This window comes from Myotis davidii, unplaced genomic scaffold (genome assembly GCF_000327345.1).
Source record: "Myotis davidii unplaced genomic scaffold, ASM32734v1 scaffold571, whole genome shotgun sequence".
In the NCBI taxonomy this organism is placed as follows: Eukaryota; Metazoa; Chordata; class Mammalia; order Chiroptera; family Vespertilionidae; genus Myotis; species Myotis davidii.
This window is the reverse complement of record NW_006283136.1, coordinates 1,993,526-2,009,248: the sequence shown is the minus strand read 5'-3', so window position 1 is coordinate 2,009,248 and position 15,723 is coordinate 1,993,526. Positions and strand designations below refer to the sequence as shown.

General features: G+C 40.1%; 1 protein-coding gene across 4 annotated transcripts in view; it reads right to left on the bottom strand.

The window, feature by feature from the left end:
- The window catches only part of PCYT1A (phosphate cytidylyltransferase 1, choline, alpha), a 61,989-nt gene that overhangs the window by 45,911 nt on the left and 355 nt on the right, over positions 1-15,723 (bottom strand). Inside the window, exon 1 of one of the 4 annotated variants that reach the window (XM_015562535.1) lies at positions 9,883-9,904. The exons of 2 other annotated variants lie outside the window; for them this stretch is intronic. The gene's annotated coding sequence lies outside the window, so the exon portion shown is untranslated. Of the gene's footprint in view, positions 1-7,890; positions 7,982-9,882; positions 9,905-15,723 lie in introns of those variants that run through there. One more of the 4 variants, XM_015562538.1, reaches the window with a different exon arrangement.

The following is a 15,723-nucleotide window of genomic DNA, read 5'->3' as shown; positions in this document are numbered from 1 at the left end:
ACATCAATGTTTAACTTCTCTGATTTGATTTTACAGTGTGCTATGGAAAAGACTGTCCTTGTTTTTAGAGAAAAATGCTGAAGTATCTAGGGATAAAAGTTCATGATCTCTGCAACTTACCCTCAGCAAAAAAAAAAAAAAGAAGAAGAAATATATGTACATCATATTACATTACATATAAAATAGGTAAAGCAAATATGGCCAGTGTTATCTAGGCAGGGCATAAAGGGGTTCATTTTAATATTCTTACAACTTTTCTATAGGCTTTACTTTTATTTCAAAATAAAAAGTTCAATTTTTAAAATGCTCTTTAACAATTTCTACACAAATAGGCCCTCATATAAGATTGTCTCTTGGGATCTCTAGAAACTGATTCCCTCTCCTCCTGACTCTTTAAATCAGAAAACATGATGCATACATTCTAAGTATGTCTAGTAATCTAAATATCTTGCAAGGAAGTTAACAGCAACAGTCATAATAATGGCTATCTTTTTTAAATACTTACCATCTGCCAGGTGTCACACAGCTGGTAAGTAGAAGAGCCAGGATTTAAATTCAGGCTTGTCTAATTCCAAAGTCCTTACCACTATAATCTGCTATTTTCCAGAAAGCTAAGATTTTTAAAAAGAAGTTGTCTCATCATTACTGTTGCTTCTTTCTACCAAGAACATTCTCTCTACAGCATGGGTCCCTTATGTGTTTTTTACACTTAAGTCAGGCCAGCTGAACTGAACAGTGAAATAAAAGGTCACAGTTACTTAAAGGTAAAGCAGGTCCAAGGACCAATTAAATAGAACTGACGTGGCTATTGGCTCAGAGGTTGCCTGATTTGTCAGCTATAGCAGATCTTTCCTACTGGGTAGTTTTGCTAGGGTTTCCTGATAAGCTTTCACCTTAAGCAATAAAGAATTCTTTAATATCTGTTCCTCCCTCTTCTGACATTACAAATAGGTAGTATTTTAAAGGCACTTGTATTTTTACAAACATTTTAAGGGTATCATAATAAACATGGAGTAAATGCCATGTCATATTTTCATCAGTTATCCTATATATTAAAAGCCTAATATGCTAAGTGTCCGGTCGTCCATTCAACCAATCAAAGCGTAATATGCTAATGATATGCTAAGGCCACTCAACCACTTGCTATGACGTGCACTGACCACCAGGGGACAGATGCTCTGACCAGCAGGCTAGCTTGCTGCTGGGGCCCAGCCAACTGGGACTGAGCGAGATGGGCCGGACATGCCCTAGAGTCCTCCCAAGGTCCCTCCCCAGCTGGCCAACCTCCCGTGTCCCTCCCCGGTCCCGATCATGCACCAGTGGGGGTCCTCAGCCTGGCCTGCACCCTCTAGCAATCCAGGACCCCTCAGGGGATGTCAGTTTCAGCCTGATCCTGCAGGGATAAAAGGCTAATATGCAAATCAACCGCTAAGGATGTCCGACTGACAGTTTAAGCCTGCTCCCTGCAAGCTCCCAGACTATGAGAGGATGCAGGCTGGGCTGAGGGACTACCCCCACCCCACCGAGTGCACGAATTTTGTGCACCAGGCCTCTAGTTTTCTATAACTCTAAGTTAAAATTCCTTAATGTTTAATAGTAAACTATTTAATATGTCCAAAGGCATGTTTATAGGAATTTCTCAGAAATCTTTGCTCTCTCTGTGTGTTTGGAGGAAGGGATAACTTGTGCTTTGCTCTTTTGTTTGTTTTATTTTTTACTAGAGGCCCAGTGCACAAATTTGTGCACAGGTGGGGTTCCTTGGCCTGGCCGGTGATCAGGGCCAATTGGGGCCGATCAGGGCCACAGGAGGTGGGCCGCCGGGGGGAGGGGCCACAGAAGGTTGGCTGGCCAGCCCAACTGAGGCCATTGGGGCTGGCCAGCAGGGGGGAGGGGCCACGGGAGGCTGGCAGTGGGGGGAAGGGCTGTGGGAGGTTGGCTGGCTGCAGGAGGTTGGCTGTGGGAGCGCACTGACCATCATGTGGCAGCTCCTGCGTTGAGCATCTGCCCCCTGGTGGTCAGTGGGCATTACAGCAACCAGTTGTTCTTCTGTTCAGTTGATTTGCATATTAGCCTTTTATTATATAGGAAGATATTGTGGTAAAATATAAATAACATAAATTTGCTTTGCTTTTTAACTGCTTACTTCTTGAAGTATTGAACCATCTTGTCATATGATTCAACCTAACCAACCAAACACATGGTGAATATCATTATACTATACTAGAGGCCCAATGCATGAAATTCGTACAAGAGTAGGCCCTTACAGGCTCGGCTGCCTCGCAGCCCTTCAGCCCTGCCACCCACCCACTGGTCATTCCAGAAGGTTGTTCTGGAAGGTCATTCCATTCTTTGGTTTAATTAGCATATTAGCTCTTTATTGTATAGACTACGCAAAGGCTTTCCTTCCAAGTGTTAAAATACTACCAGCATGGTTTTAAAATATTTGAAAGCCAAATTAATACCTGGGATTGCTAGATCTTGTGACACTGGATCTATTCCACTACATTAAAAAATCATACAAAAATATAAAATATCACAATGAGGATTCGAGGCAAGAGAAAGGAGTTGTCTGACTAGCTATTTAAAGCTAGAGTAAAATTCAGAACAGAAAAATAATCAAGGCAACCATATTATTAACATATTACAATGGCCTTTTATAAATAATAGTAATACTAATATGTTTTATCTGTCTTTCAGTTAAGTACGTACATTCTTCAACAAAATCTCTCCATTTGCCTTATATAAACACCTCTAACCAAATGTCTGTGGCAATATTAATCAGTGTTTTTTACCTATGCTCCATTTTGAAAAATGTAAAACTCTTTAACATCACTCCATCAGCATAGTATAATAATTAAAAGTCAGATTATCCAAGTATGAATCCCATTTCTACCACTTACAAGCCATGAGAACTTGGACAAATTCCTTAATCTGTCCAACCATTAGTTGCATCACTTAACAAATGAGGTTTAAATGGGATTATCCATGTAAAACCTCAGTTCAATGCTTGGCACACAGTAAGTGCTTATAAATATTAGCTACTATTATTATTTAGTAGTAATAGTTATCATCTGCCTTAAAGTCTTCTATGTATCCACTCTATCAAAAAAAGATTTTGTCAAGTTTCCCCCCTATGATTACTATTATAAAAAGTACACTCTGCCCTTACTGGTTTGGCTCAGTGGATAGAGCATCAGAGTGCAGACTGAAGGGTCTCAGTTTCAATTCCAGTCAAGGGCACATGCCCTGGTTGTGGGCTCTATCCCCAGTAGGGGGCATGCAGGAGGCAGCTGACCAATGGATTCTCTCTCATCATCAATGTTTCTATCTCTCTTTCTCCCTTCCTCTCTGAAATCAATAAAAATACATATATTTTTTAAAAAGTACATTCTTAATGTTAAAGTGTGGTAAAATATGAAATATGCTATATCCCCCCTATTCCTACCCTGATCCCATTTAAGAATCACTGTTGTAGCAAGAACTCTTCTATAGTGTGTTGTTAAATTACGACAAAGAAACACTACTCCTACTCCTAACAGTGAGCACTTATAGAACACCTGTATGCTTAAACACTTTAAAAATATTAAAACGCTCTTAATATTCACAACCCTCTGACATAGGTATATTATTTCTATCACTCCAATAAATTCAACTTAAAAAAAGGAATACATTTAGCCCTGGCTGGGTGGCTCAATTGGTTGGAGTGTTGTCTCCACCAAAAGGCTGTGGGTCCAATTCCCAGTCAGGGCACATACCTAGGTTGCAGGTTTGATCCCCAGTCAGGGCACATACAGGAGACAACAGATTGATGTTTCTCTCTCCCTTCCTCTCTCTCTAAAATATCAATAAAAACATATTCTCAGGTGAGGATTAAAACAACACATTTATTCATCTTGTTGGTCATAATCCTGTTAAAGTACAATTTAGTTGATCATTTTGTTTGTACCAATCTGTTTAAAAATTTTTTTCAAATATTGACTACCATCTATCATATTCACTATTTATCACAATTGTATATATAATTTATAAACTTGAAAGGCATGGTTTTTATATCACCATACAAGTCACTGTTGAAAGTACTGATCAGGATAGATGTATGTCATCACACACCAATGTGACAATCCACTAGAACCCTTTTTCCTCATTGAGATCCACCCTTAATACTATATATATATATATGTATTTCTTAATTGATTTCAGAGAAGAAGGAGAGGGAGAGAGATAAAAACATCGATGATGAGAGAAAATAATTGATTGGCTGCCTCCTGCATGCCCCCTACTGGGGATCAAGTCTGCAAACCTGGCAAGTGCCCTGACTGGGAATTGAACCGTGACCTCCTGGATTATATAGGTTGAGGCTCAACCACTGAGCCACACCAGCCAGGCCACTCTTAATACTCTTTAGAAAACAGAATAGAGAATATATTTAGAATTCTTAATGAGTTAGGGTATTCAATCTGATTTAACCCCTCTCCCGGCAGAAACGTGTATACTCGTTTTCACAAAATGTTCTTTTTCAGTCGTCGACGAGTATACTAAGAAAATATGGTAAAAAAATATGGTTTATAGGAAGACGAGTAACAAACTGTTTTCATAACCAGCATCAAAAATACTATATAGAACCAAAATAAAAAAATTAGTCTGAAAAAGAAACGTTTTTAACAAAAAAATTGTTGGGGAAGGGGTTTAATCTGATTCACTGTACAGGTTTGATTCACATGTCTCTAGCACTGCCCTAAAGATTATTATGATACTATAAATGAAAATAAGGATAGATAATACTTACAGAGTGCATCCTATGTGCCAGGAAGTTATAAACCTTTAGCATATATTAAATAATAGCTCTCACAACAATTCGATGAGGTAAGTAGTACTATTATTCCTTTTTTACCGATGAGGAAATTGAGGCACAGCTAGGTTAAATTACTTGCCTAAGGTCACACACCTAGGACAGGGCAAAAACAGATTTGAACCCAGGCATTCTGGCTCTAGTGTCTGTGAACTTAACACTATGCTGCCTAGTAATACAGTCATACGTGAATTTAATCAAAATCACTTGTTCGAACTCTGGTCATGTGCTACACTGTACCAGGCAGATTCTGATCAGGAATTTTATTAAAACGTCACACAAACAACCCTGGCCAGTGTGGATCAATGGTAGGAGGGCTGGCTCACGCACTGAGGGATCTTGGGTTAGATTCCTGGTCAAGGGCATGTACCTGAGTTGCAGGTTCAATCCCTAGTCCCGGTCAGGGTGTGTGCAGAAGGCAACCAATCAATGTGTGTTCCTCACATTGATGTTTCTCTTTCTCTCTCCCCCTGCCTCCCTCCTTTCCACTCTCTCTAAAAATCAATGGAAAAATCCTCAGATGAAGATTAACAACAGAAAAAAAACCACACAAAGTATCTGAACAGCTGTCAGGGTCAGAAACAGTATACGCAAAGGATTTAGCACAGAACATAGTACAGTTTTAAGTATATGCTAGGTATCTAATGATAGCAATAACAACAAAAAACAATAATGATCACTATTATTTGAGTACCTCTTTTTTTCAGAACTTCAAGAGTGTGTCTACTGTATACTTTCCACATTGGACTCTTTGGAAAGCTATTTTCAGTCCTGACGCAGCTTTGGCCTTGCTTATTGTCCTTATGTTTGCTTAACCTTATGAGGCTAACTGGTCCCTGTTCTTTTCATAAGACCCTTTATTTGTATTTGCAAACTCCACCGTTGGGATTTATTACATGTCATGCATTAGACATGCAATATCACACAGATATCTCAGCAATAATTAGGCAGTAGGAAGCCAGTTTTTCAAAGAAACATTAGTTTCAACTCTAAAATTATTTTTTTCATTAGTAAGTTCAAGTCAATAGATAAAAACCTTAATTTTTTTTATTGTGGAGATGAGCAAACCTGGCTGCTTTGGGGTTTGGGAAACTCTATCTGGATATTTTCCAAGCATTATATGGCTAGCAACTCTTCAAGTGTATTCTGCCAAATACCTTTTCCCCATAACCTCTAAGTGTGTGGCTATTTCAAAGGGAATTAAAACCATGAATTTCTGATTTATCCATACTTAACTGATCAAAGTTGCTGTGTTTATCTGGGTCAACACTTACAGGTTCTGACTTCTGTTTCTTTGATCCAGGAAACCTGGAGAGGTTGACAGCAACCAGCTTTTAGAGAAGAAACCAAACTGGTTGCCTGGGTCTGGGAAGCAGCTAGTTCACATCTGTCCTTCAGACAATATTTAAAATGACTTTTCCCCCTTTGAATTCTATGGCAAGCGTAAAGAAGGGCTTCCAAATCTCTCTTAGCTGATATCAGCCTGAAATGGAAGGAGTCCCAGAACCTCTCAACAGGAGAGGCTAGTGGGAGGGGCAGCAATCTGGTTGGAAGGGTGGAAGGGTAGGAGTCTTGTCCTGGAGCCCAGTTGACACAGCACTTTACATAAGTCTGAGAAAACATCAACTGTTCATATCAAGAAAAGGGCAGTGGTAATGGGAAGGGGCAGGTGGAATACAGTAGTAATGGAGATTCTTGGTTCTCCTTCCAAGCCACTCCTTCGTACTGCTTCTGACCTGACACCATCATAATTTGGGGCTGGAGTTTCCAGAAGCAAAAGGAATCACTAAAATACTGACTAGGCAAAGAGTGACAATAAAAGTCAGATCTCTGCTAAAGGGACATGAACATCAAGCACGCCAAATTCACAGGCTGGTTAAATGCCCAGGTTATTTTGCTGTTATCCATTTTTTTCCCTGGCAACTTTTTTTTAAAAATATATTTTATTGATTTTTTACAGAGAGGAAGGGAGAGAGATAGAGAGTTAGAAACATCGATGAGAGAGAAACATCGATCAGCTGCCTCCTGCACATCCCCCACTGAAGATGTGCCCGCAACCCAGGTACATGCCCTTGACTGGAATCGAACCTGGGACCTTTCAGTCCGCAGTCCGACGCTCTATCCACTGAGTCCCTGGCAACTTTTAAAAAAAGTTTTTATTGTTTTTAGGAGAGGAAGGGAGAGGGAGAGAGAAACATCAATGTGAGAGAGAAACATCGATCAGCAGCCTCCCACATGCACCCCAACCAGGGATTGAACCCACAACCTGGGTACATGCCCTAACTGGGAATTGAACCGGCAACCTTTCAGGGCACAGGACAAAGCTCAACCAACTGAGCCGCACCAGCCAGGACTTCCTGGCAACTTGTTATAATATTGGCTCTCCTTCCCAAAATGACAGAGCATCATGTGATTATGCATAAAGGACATTCATTCTGAAAATATTCCCCAGAAGGCTGTCTCCTAGAAAGGCAGGATGAAAAACTGAGTAGATTTATGTTGGCTGCCTATTGCATGGAGTGATATTACCTGAAACGATGGGAGGTGGCCTTGGACTGTCATAAAAATCAGCACTGTGCAGACATCGGTCAGTTTACAAACCAGTTTCAAACTAATATTTAAAAGATGCATCTCCCCCCTTTCACTTGCAGAAGAGGCCCACAGAGGACAAAGTTTAAATTTATAGAAGGGAAATGTTTAAGACATCTATTTATCAGCAACCACTGAGTTTCATCACATTAATAGGTTATAACTTCCAAAGAAAAATACCTTTTTTTTCCTCTTTTTTAAAAAAATAGAACCAAATGCGGTAGGCAGACTTTAATATGGCCCCAAGACTTCTGGTTCTATATTCCCGGTATTCATGCCCTTGTGTAATCTGCTCCCCTGTGTGTGCACAGCACCTGTGACTTGCTTTTCACTGGCAGACGCTCAGGAACTCCAGGGGCTTGTTTTGGTTTGGGCCAGAGTAGGAGAGTAGAAGAGTAGAAAGAAGGGTGAGGCAGTGAGTTAGTCCAATCAAAGTGACCCTCAGGACTCACCAGATGGGAATGCTTGGATGAAGTGTATCACTTCTTTGTAGATCTGAATCTGGAGACATGGCTCTAGGAACAATCTAGGCCAATCTAGTGGCCAACCTATAATCAGGAGAGCCTTTTTCAAAATAGTCAAGAGAGAAAGCAAAGCTGATGAGAAAAGTGAGACCCTGAACTAATCATGTCAACCAATACATTCCCCTTTTTTGCTTAAGTCAGTTAAGCTGGGTTTCTTATCACTTGCAGTTCATAATAGCAATATGTAGTAATGATTCCTGGAACACAGTAGGCAGTCAATAACTATTTAAATAAATATAGTAAGTACAGAAAACAGCGTTGAAATTTTGAAAGGCACTACATACATTACTGGGGGTGGGGGGGTTGTTGAATTTACTGGGGTGACATTGATTCACAAAACTATACAGGTTTCAAGTATAAAATTCAATACAACATCATTGGTGGATAGAGGTCAAGTACTTGTCAATTTATAAGTGTATCAAAGATGGTGTAACAAAGATCTCATCTTCTCAAAAGTTTTTTTCCTTGTCTGCTTACACTATTCTTTATCCGCTTCATACGGTTCTTCTGTTTTCTAAAGATGACTTTTGTCTTATATTGTATTTTACATTTACTTTAAACTGAACATTACACGTTAGATTTAAACTGAAGTCTTAAGGGCCTTGGATTTAGAACAAACACAGCTGATACTTTCGGGTTTTAATGTACAACACTTCCTTATTTTCTCTACTCTCGTAGGAGATGAAAACAAAAGGTCACATACATTCCATAACACTAAGCCTAAAAGAATTCAGAAATTATAGAGATTAACTCTCACACCTTTACTCTGGAACTATTACTAATTTTTAAACTTTAAGTTAAAGTTTAAAATCTATATGTCTCTCAAGTTTTTTTTTCATTTTTCACTGGCTCTCTTAGACCATCCCCATGTTCCCTCACATCTACTAACTTAGGCACCACAAAAGCATATAGGATAATTTAATAATTAGTGCCCAAAGTGATGGAAAAAATTACCCTCAGTTTCCCTAAAGTTCCAATATATGCCTGCTGGTGCACACTAACTTTGCTATGAGAAAAGGTAGTGGGAGAATGAGGACATACTGAGGATAGTAAATACATGTTGGCTTTTTATTCATTATACTGAAACTTAGCTGTACCTAAAGCCATAGCATCTTTACAATATTCACAATTGCCCAGTAACTACTGAATACCTCCAACCATGAGGATCATACTTCCTAAACTCTGCATTTATGATAACTGCACCTTTTTGTAATCAACCAACACCATTCAAGTAACAGTGCAGTGATAGCCCTGAAAATGGAGATGGCTTTACATATCTCCATTCAAGAGGGGTAAAATACATATTCATAAGTTTTGGCTTAATATCAGCTTGTCCTGCAGGCAATGAGGTTGGAAAAAGATGGCACCTCCTCAAAGCCAATACAGTACAAGATCAAAATGGGGGTGGAGAGCAGGGAATTGCCTAATACTTAGCAAGTAGATCCTGGCCTCCAGCCATAGCGCCCACATTAATTAAAGTGAGATGAGTCAGAATGAAAAGTAGTTGGAGATAGAATACAGAGCCTCTCTCATGATTCCATTAGGGTAGGCCAAACTTCCTGTTCCCTTAGTGGTTTATCCTCCAAAAAAGTTCGTTGTCAAAAGACGCTATATTAAAAGAGAGACAAAAGGAGCTATCAGTTAGAATGCAGCATTTATAAGGCTTGATCTTTCCAACACTGCTACCTATTCAGTCCCTAGTAAGTCACCTTATCTTAGTCACTCAAACTCAAACTCCCCATTCAAGCAGATTCTAAATATGGACATAACACCACCAACAACAACCATCCCGCCTAGCAAGTGCATTAGTGTCTCCAAATTGTTTTCAAGATTCAGAATGCAATACTGTGCCTGTGATTTTGTGTGTGTGTGTGTGTGCCTGTGATTTTTACTCACAAAATCTGGCTGCTGCTGACTCACCTCCCAGTACACACTACTTCCTTTATTCTTCAGTGTTCCAATAGATGCTTGCTTGGATGCATCATCTTTGCTACTAAGGAAGTAGAGAATAAATGGAAATGTGTGTGAGGGGAGACAGGGTGTGGTGAGAAGATACTGAGGATAAATCCAGTTAAGTGTTTTTCCAATAGGAATGTCCTGAAGGAGACAAAATCTGGGCACTGACATGCATATGCCTATGTTTTAAAGATGAAAGGCTCCCATAAGTGCAGTTTTAGGGACTCCAACCCAAACTCCTCCATTCTATCTCCTTATTACTAGCAGATCTAGTAAACACCCAAGGGTGAAAGAGGAGGTGGACTCTGCTTCTTAAATGATGTAACAACCTAAGTAGCAAGTTGCAATCACATATACTCTTCAAGTTCAAAAAAAATCTAACTCAAATTTGACAGTACTACAGAGAACTAACTGCAAAAAAAGAAGACATAAATTTTTCCTTTGCATTCTATTACTGCTTCCCCCATCTCTGGTCCTACATTATCTTCCTCAGTTAAACCTTATGCTCAGTAATTTTCTATTGGCATACCAGTGCTCAGTTCCAAAGCTGGGTAAGTATACTTCATATTTGGGATCTTTACCAACTTTTACCATTGTAAAGCTTAATAAAGTGGTGCTCTAAGAGGCAAGTTCTGTGAACTCAGAGGTTAAAGTACATCTAAAATTCTTGGCACTAATCATGTCACCTGCTATACACTCAGCTTCCCCACAGATAGCAGTGCAGTCACATGACCCCTTGTGTAAAGACCTTTGAAGCTTGAGGGAGAATATGTCTAGATCCATAGTGCGGAGGAGGAACTGGATTCAAGAGCCATCTGATATCCTAGATCAGGGGTCAGCAAACTATAGCTCACAGGCCAAAAATGGCCCACTGCCTGTTTTTGTACTTAAAGTTTTATTGGATCATGCTCATTCACTGATATACTGTCTATGGTTGCTTTTGTGCTACAACTGCAAAGTTAAGTATTGCCACAGAAACCTTATGATCTTAAAGCTTTAAGTTACTACCTAGCCCTTTACTGAATGAGTGTGCCAACTCCTATCCTAGATAAAGACAGGACCAGGTTTATCAATAATTTGGTAGCAAATTCTACCTAGATTATGCAACAGTTCTAAAGTGGAGGACACGGTTAGGAATAGTATGATTTCAAGAAATTGTACCATAATTTTCTGATACAGTTTATGTCACTAACCTGTATATATCACACTATATAAAATAAGTCAAAAGAATGCCTGATTTGGTAAACTCTAAATGTAAAGGTAAATTTCACAACATGACCTTTTAAAGCAGAGCTCCATGTCTTCAATATTTGAGGCCAGAAAATTGCCACATCTAAGATTTTAGCTTTGAACTTGATCCCTTTTCTAATTTCTTCAGAGAAACCCTTATTCAACACTGAGTGGGCACTTACTCTGTGCCAGACCCTGGGTTAGCTCTGGAACAAAATAAAACGTATACTTTGGCCTGGTCACACAATAGGATATTTAAGGAAAGAGATAATCCTAAAAATCACATGGGACACTTGTAATAATTATTACAGTTGAATGATGTTGGTCTGCCACTGCTCTAGAAAATTCAGTGAGTAAACCCTATGTTTAGATTGCGCTCTAAAGTGGGTTATGGAATTTATATCTTTAAGACAAGGTTTATGATAGATTCAGGGAGCCTGGGATTTGGACCCCCCCAAAATTATATATTTATTTTAACTAACCTCTGACAAATTCACCATTTCCTTCAACTGTGAACATAACCACAACTGTAATAAAGACTTAGCAGAATAACAGACTTTGTACCAATATAAATAATAGATATATTTTTATATCATGTTATACTTATTACATGATCATTTAAAAATTATTATAGTTATAAGACCCACTGATAGCAAACATTATATTAATAAAAAGCACATAAGTGCTATATCACTTATGTACAAAACATAAAAATATTTTGATAACTATATTTCAACATAATTTGTTTTCCTTAAAATTCTATTTATTTTATTTTTTGCACATTAAAATATTATTCCAAAAAGGTAGTAGTCCACAAGATCTCACCATACTGCCAAAGGAGTTCATGACACAAAGAAATTAAAACTTCTGCCAAAAAATAAACAAATATAATCACTTCTAAGGTAATTCTCTGTAGATTTAAAAAACTACCTATTTTCTGTTAAGTTCAATACACTCATTTTTTTCTCTAATGTACAGCAAAGACCAAATGTCACTATTTTTAGCAGCTTTCACTTTAAAACTGTTTTGCAAATAGTTGTGATTGTGACATAACAGCCTAGCAGATCCATGGGTTCCACTGGCTTTATTGGTAGTAATTCTAGTCCAAACATAGAAAGCTTCAAACTAATATAATGTTCAACTTTCAATGAGAGAGAGAGAGAGAGAGAGAGAGAGAGAGGTGACAGAAAAGACCAAAACAAAAAAAAAAGTAATCAAACTTCAAACACATGTCTAAGTACCCATTTGACAGGGATGTTGTGAAAAGGGCAGTTGAGGACTAGCAACAGAAAGGTTTAAGCTTAGGAAAGAGAAGGTGCCTTCTGAGCAGATAAGCAGGAGGGCTGAGCCCTAACCTCCAAACTCTCCTTTCTAAGTTACATTGTTTCTCTAATGTGGCTGATGTGATGATAAAGTAAAAAATAAAAAAGCAGCCACAATCTTGAGCAAAACAGAACTCTCACAGTCATCACTGATAATTAGAAAATACTCTGACTTTGGGTTTCTCTAACTGAAAAAATTCCCTCCAAAATCATGACTTTTTAGAAAAAATTTATCTTTCCAATCATTTTAGGGTTACACAAACATTGGTGTGACATATTTCTGTTTGATTCAGAAAGGTGATTATCTCTATCTGTAGAAAAACCAGATGACCTGGCTTCAGATCAGAGTTATGCAATAAATTATTATGCTTGCTTTTTCTATGAATATTTCATAAATTAATTATCACTGGGGGGGTAGGGGCTGGATGGAGTGTAGTATAGGGGGTAAAATGGGAGACATCTGTAATACTGTCAAAAATAAAATATATTTTTTTAAAAAAAGAAAAGAAATACATAAAAGAATAACAGAAAAAAAATAATTAATTCTCATCAGGGTTAATAACATGGAGAAGTTACTCAACTACCCAAGGGAATCATGAATGAGGTCTGGTGGTTTACAAACTCCATGAGACTGTATACAGAATTTGGTGAGTGTGCACAGATTTCAGATTTTTTTTTTAAAGCCTACAGCACCCGGTATTCCCAGGCGGTCTCCCATCCAAGTACTAACCAGGCCTGACCCTGCTTAGCTTCCGAGATCAGACGAGATTGGGCGTGTTCAGGGTGGTATGGCCGTAGACTCAGATTTCAGATTTTTAAAGGGCTGTTTAACCAGAAAAATCATTATCTCTGCCACAGTTAGGAAATATAAAACAAGAGAATGCAATAATTCTTCCCACAGTCACAGAGTGACTCAATGTCACCAGATAGAGTAACTGGGGACTTCTGAATCCAAGGCTCTATATGACTAGATCCATGGTTGGCAAACTGCGGCTCACGATTCACATGCGGCTCTTTGGCCCCTTGAGTATGGCTCTTCCTAAGCCTTAGGAGTATCCTAATTAAGTTAATAACAATGTACCTACCTATATAATTTAAATTTTAAAAAATTGGCTCTCAAAAGAAATTTCAATCGTTGTACTGTTGATAATTGGCTCTGTTGACTAATGAGTTTGCCGACCACTGGACAAGATCATTCTCCTCAAGGGTTCAAATCTCCAAAGAGGAGGTCTCCAAGAAAAATGAAACCTCACCTATTTATGGAAGGAGAAATCATAAGCTGAAGAAGGAATAACATTAGATCTTTACCAAGCAGGCTGTTACACTGGTTTTCAAAGGGAATTTGCAAAGCAGCGTGGGTCAAAAAGCATAATTACATTCAGGAAACACAAACACCCCAGAGGGTTGGACCCCGGCAGTGCTGCATTCTCCAAGCCTAAATGATCAGCTACCTTGAAGCATATATTCTGGTCTAGAAAGAATTTCTTCAGTAGTTCCTTTTAGTTATGTAGAATGTAAGCCAAGTAAACATCTAATATTCTAGAAAAGGGTTTAACTATCCACTGTTTTCAAAGTTAAACAAAGGCTTCCCTCCCCATTCCCAACTCATTCCCATTCAAGAACCTTTCTGAACTCTATCCCCTGTCACAAAGTGCAGAAGTGTGTGTATAGGAGGTGTTAAAATTACCTCACGCTTATTATATTAGATTGTTTTTAATTGGGTGGCACATCAGTAGCACCTTCTACGAAGGACTGTAAAAAAGGAGGAGGTGGTGTAACTCACTTTAGTTCATTTCATCTGCATCACCGACAGCCCTCATGAAAGGGAATCAGTAGGAAATAAAACCACAGCTAAACATCATTTGAATAACCCCCGGCATAGCATCATTGCCAGTCTTGGCCTCCAGGGTCCAAATCCCTGAGCTGAAATGCTAACGACATTAAAGCCTCTCCCATGTGGCATTGGTCACCAGTGCAGACCTTCCCACCCTCATCCTTTCTTCTCCAGGATGGTCGCCATCCGTTGGCCACTGATGACTGCACCCAATTCCATTCTCCACGGATGTCGTTTTACTAGCCATTGTCTGTGCGGGCAGAATCACTAAGAACCAAGACTGAAGAGGGCCCTGAAGGTTCTATGTCCTTGCTCCCATTTTATTCCTGGCAGAATGTCGTCTGTCTCTCTCTGCGATTCCCTCCTAAGCCTGGTTCCCACCAGTCCCAAGGCTCTCCCTTCCTCAATGTCAAGTGCTGGCAGTTTTTCCAACTCTCCACCCCTCTCCCTTCACTGTCTCTGTAGCTGTCACGGTCCCTATTGCAATAGGCAAGTTCCGGCTCTCACCACTGAGCTCCTCAGTTTCAATCCTCAGTCGTAACTAGTCACTTCAGTTACATCTGGGGAGCCTTCTCCAGGTCAGTCCACCTCCCAGAGCCTGTGCCTCGAGCACAGAGCCCCTCTTCCCAGCTGCGTCTCTGTCCTTGCAAACAACCCTAGCATCACCGCCTCTCAGACCTGAAAGGAAGCTCAGAAACAATGTGGCCCAGTGTTTCCAGGCTTTCTAACTACGTTTTATTTCACATACTTGAAGATATACGAAATCCATTTTCCATCACCATCTCATCTATCTATCTATATAGCTCTCACTGGCACCAATCGCATGCATGTGTTTTGATCTGTCATTGTCGATGGTGAATTTGGTTGATACTTCTGCTGTAGAGAAAGGGCAGGTAGCGACATTAAAATATTTCTTTCAATGTGCACGAATCCCTGCACGGGGCCACTAGTATACACAGAACTGAAACGCCTTGCATGCAATACTTACCCTTCTTTGTGAGCACAGTGAGCATTTCTATTCTATTCTATTTTTTAAAATCCAGGGGCCCTCCACTAAACGGATGGCACAATTCAATAGCAGGATGGGACCCCCCCCCCTCTTCCAGGAAGCATTCCCCGGGTCAGCCTGCGCGTGCACGGAGGGAGACACTCGTTGTCCCTCCAGCCACCGAGAGGGCTGGGTGCCGAGCGCGTGCCTAGCCTCGAGCTGGTCCGCAGGGTTACTCCCGGGGCGGCGGCCCGTCCCTGACCGGTGTCCTCTCCGCCGGAGCCCTCCTCTGCCCAGTCACGGCCACGCGCACACAGCCCTACAGTGCCACCGGCTCCTCAGCGGTCCCCCTCTCCTCCCGGTGGGACCCCCAAAGTTACTGCTCCCCGGCCCGTCTCCCCCCGCAGCCGCTGCTTCGGGCTCCCTTCAAA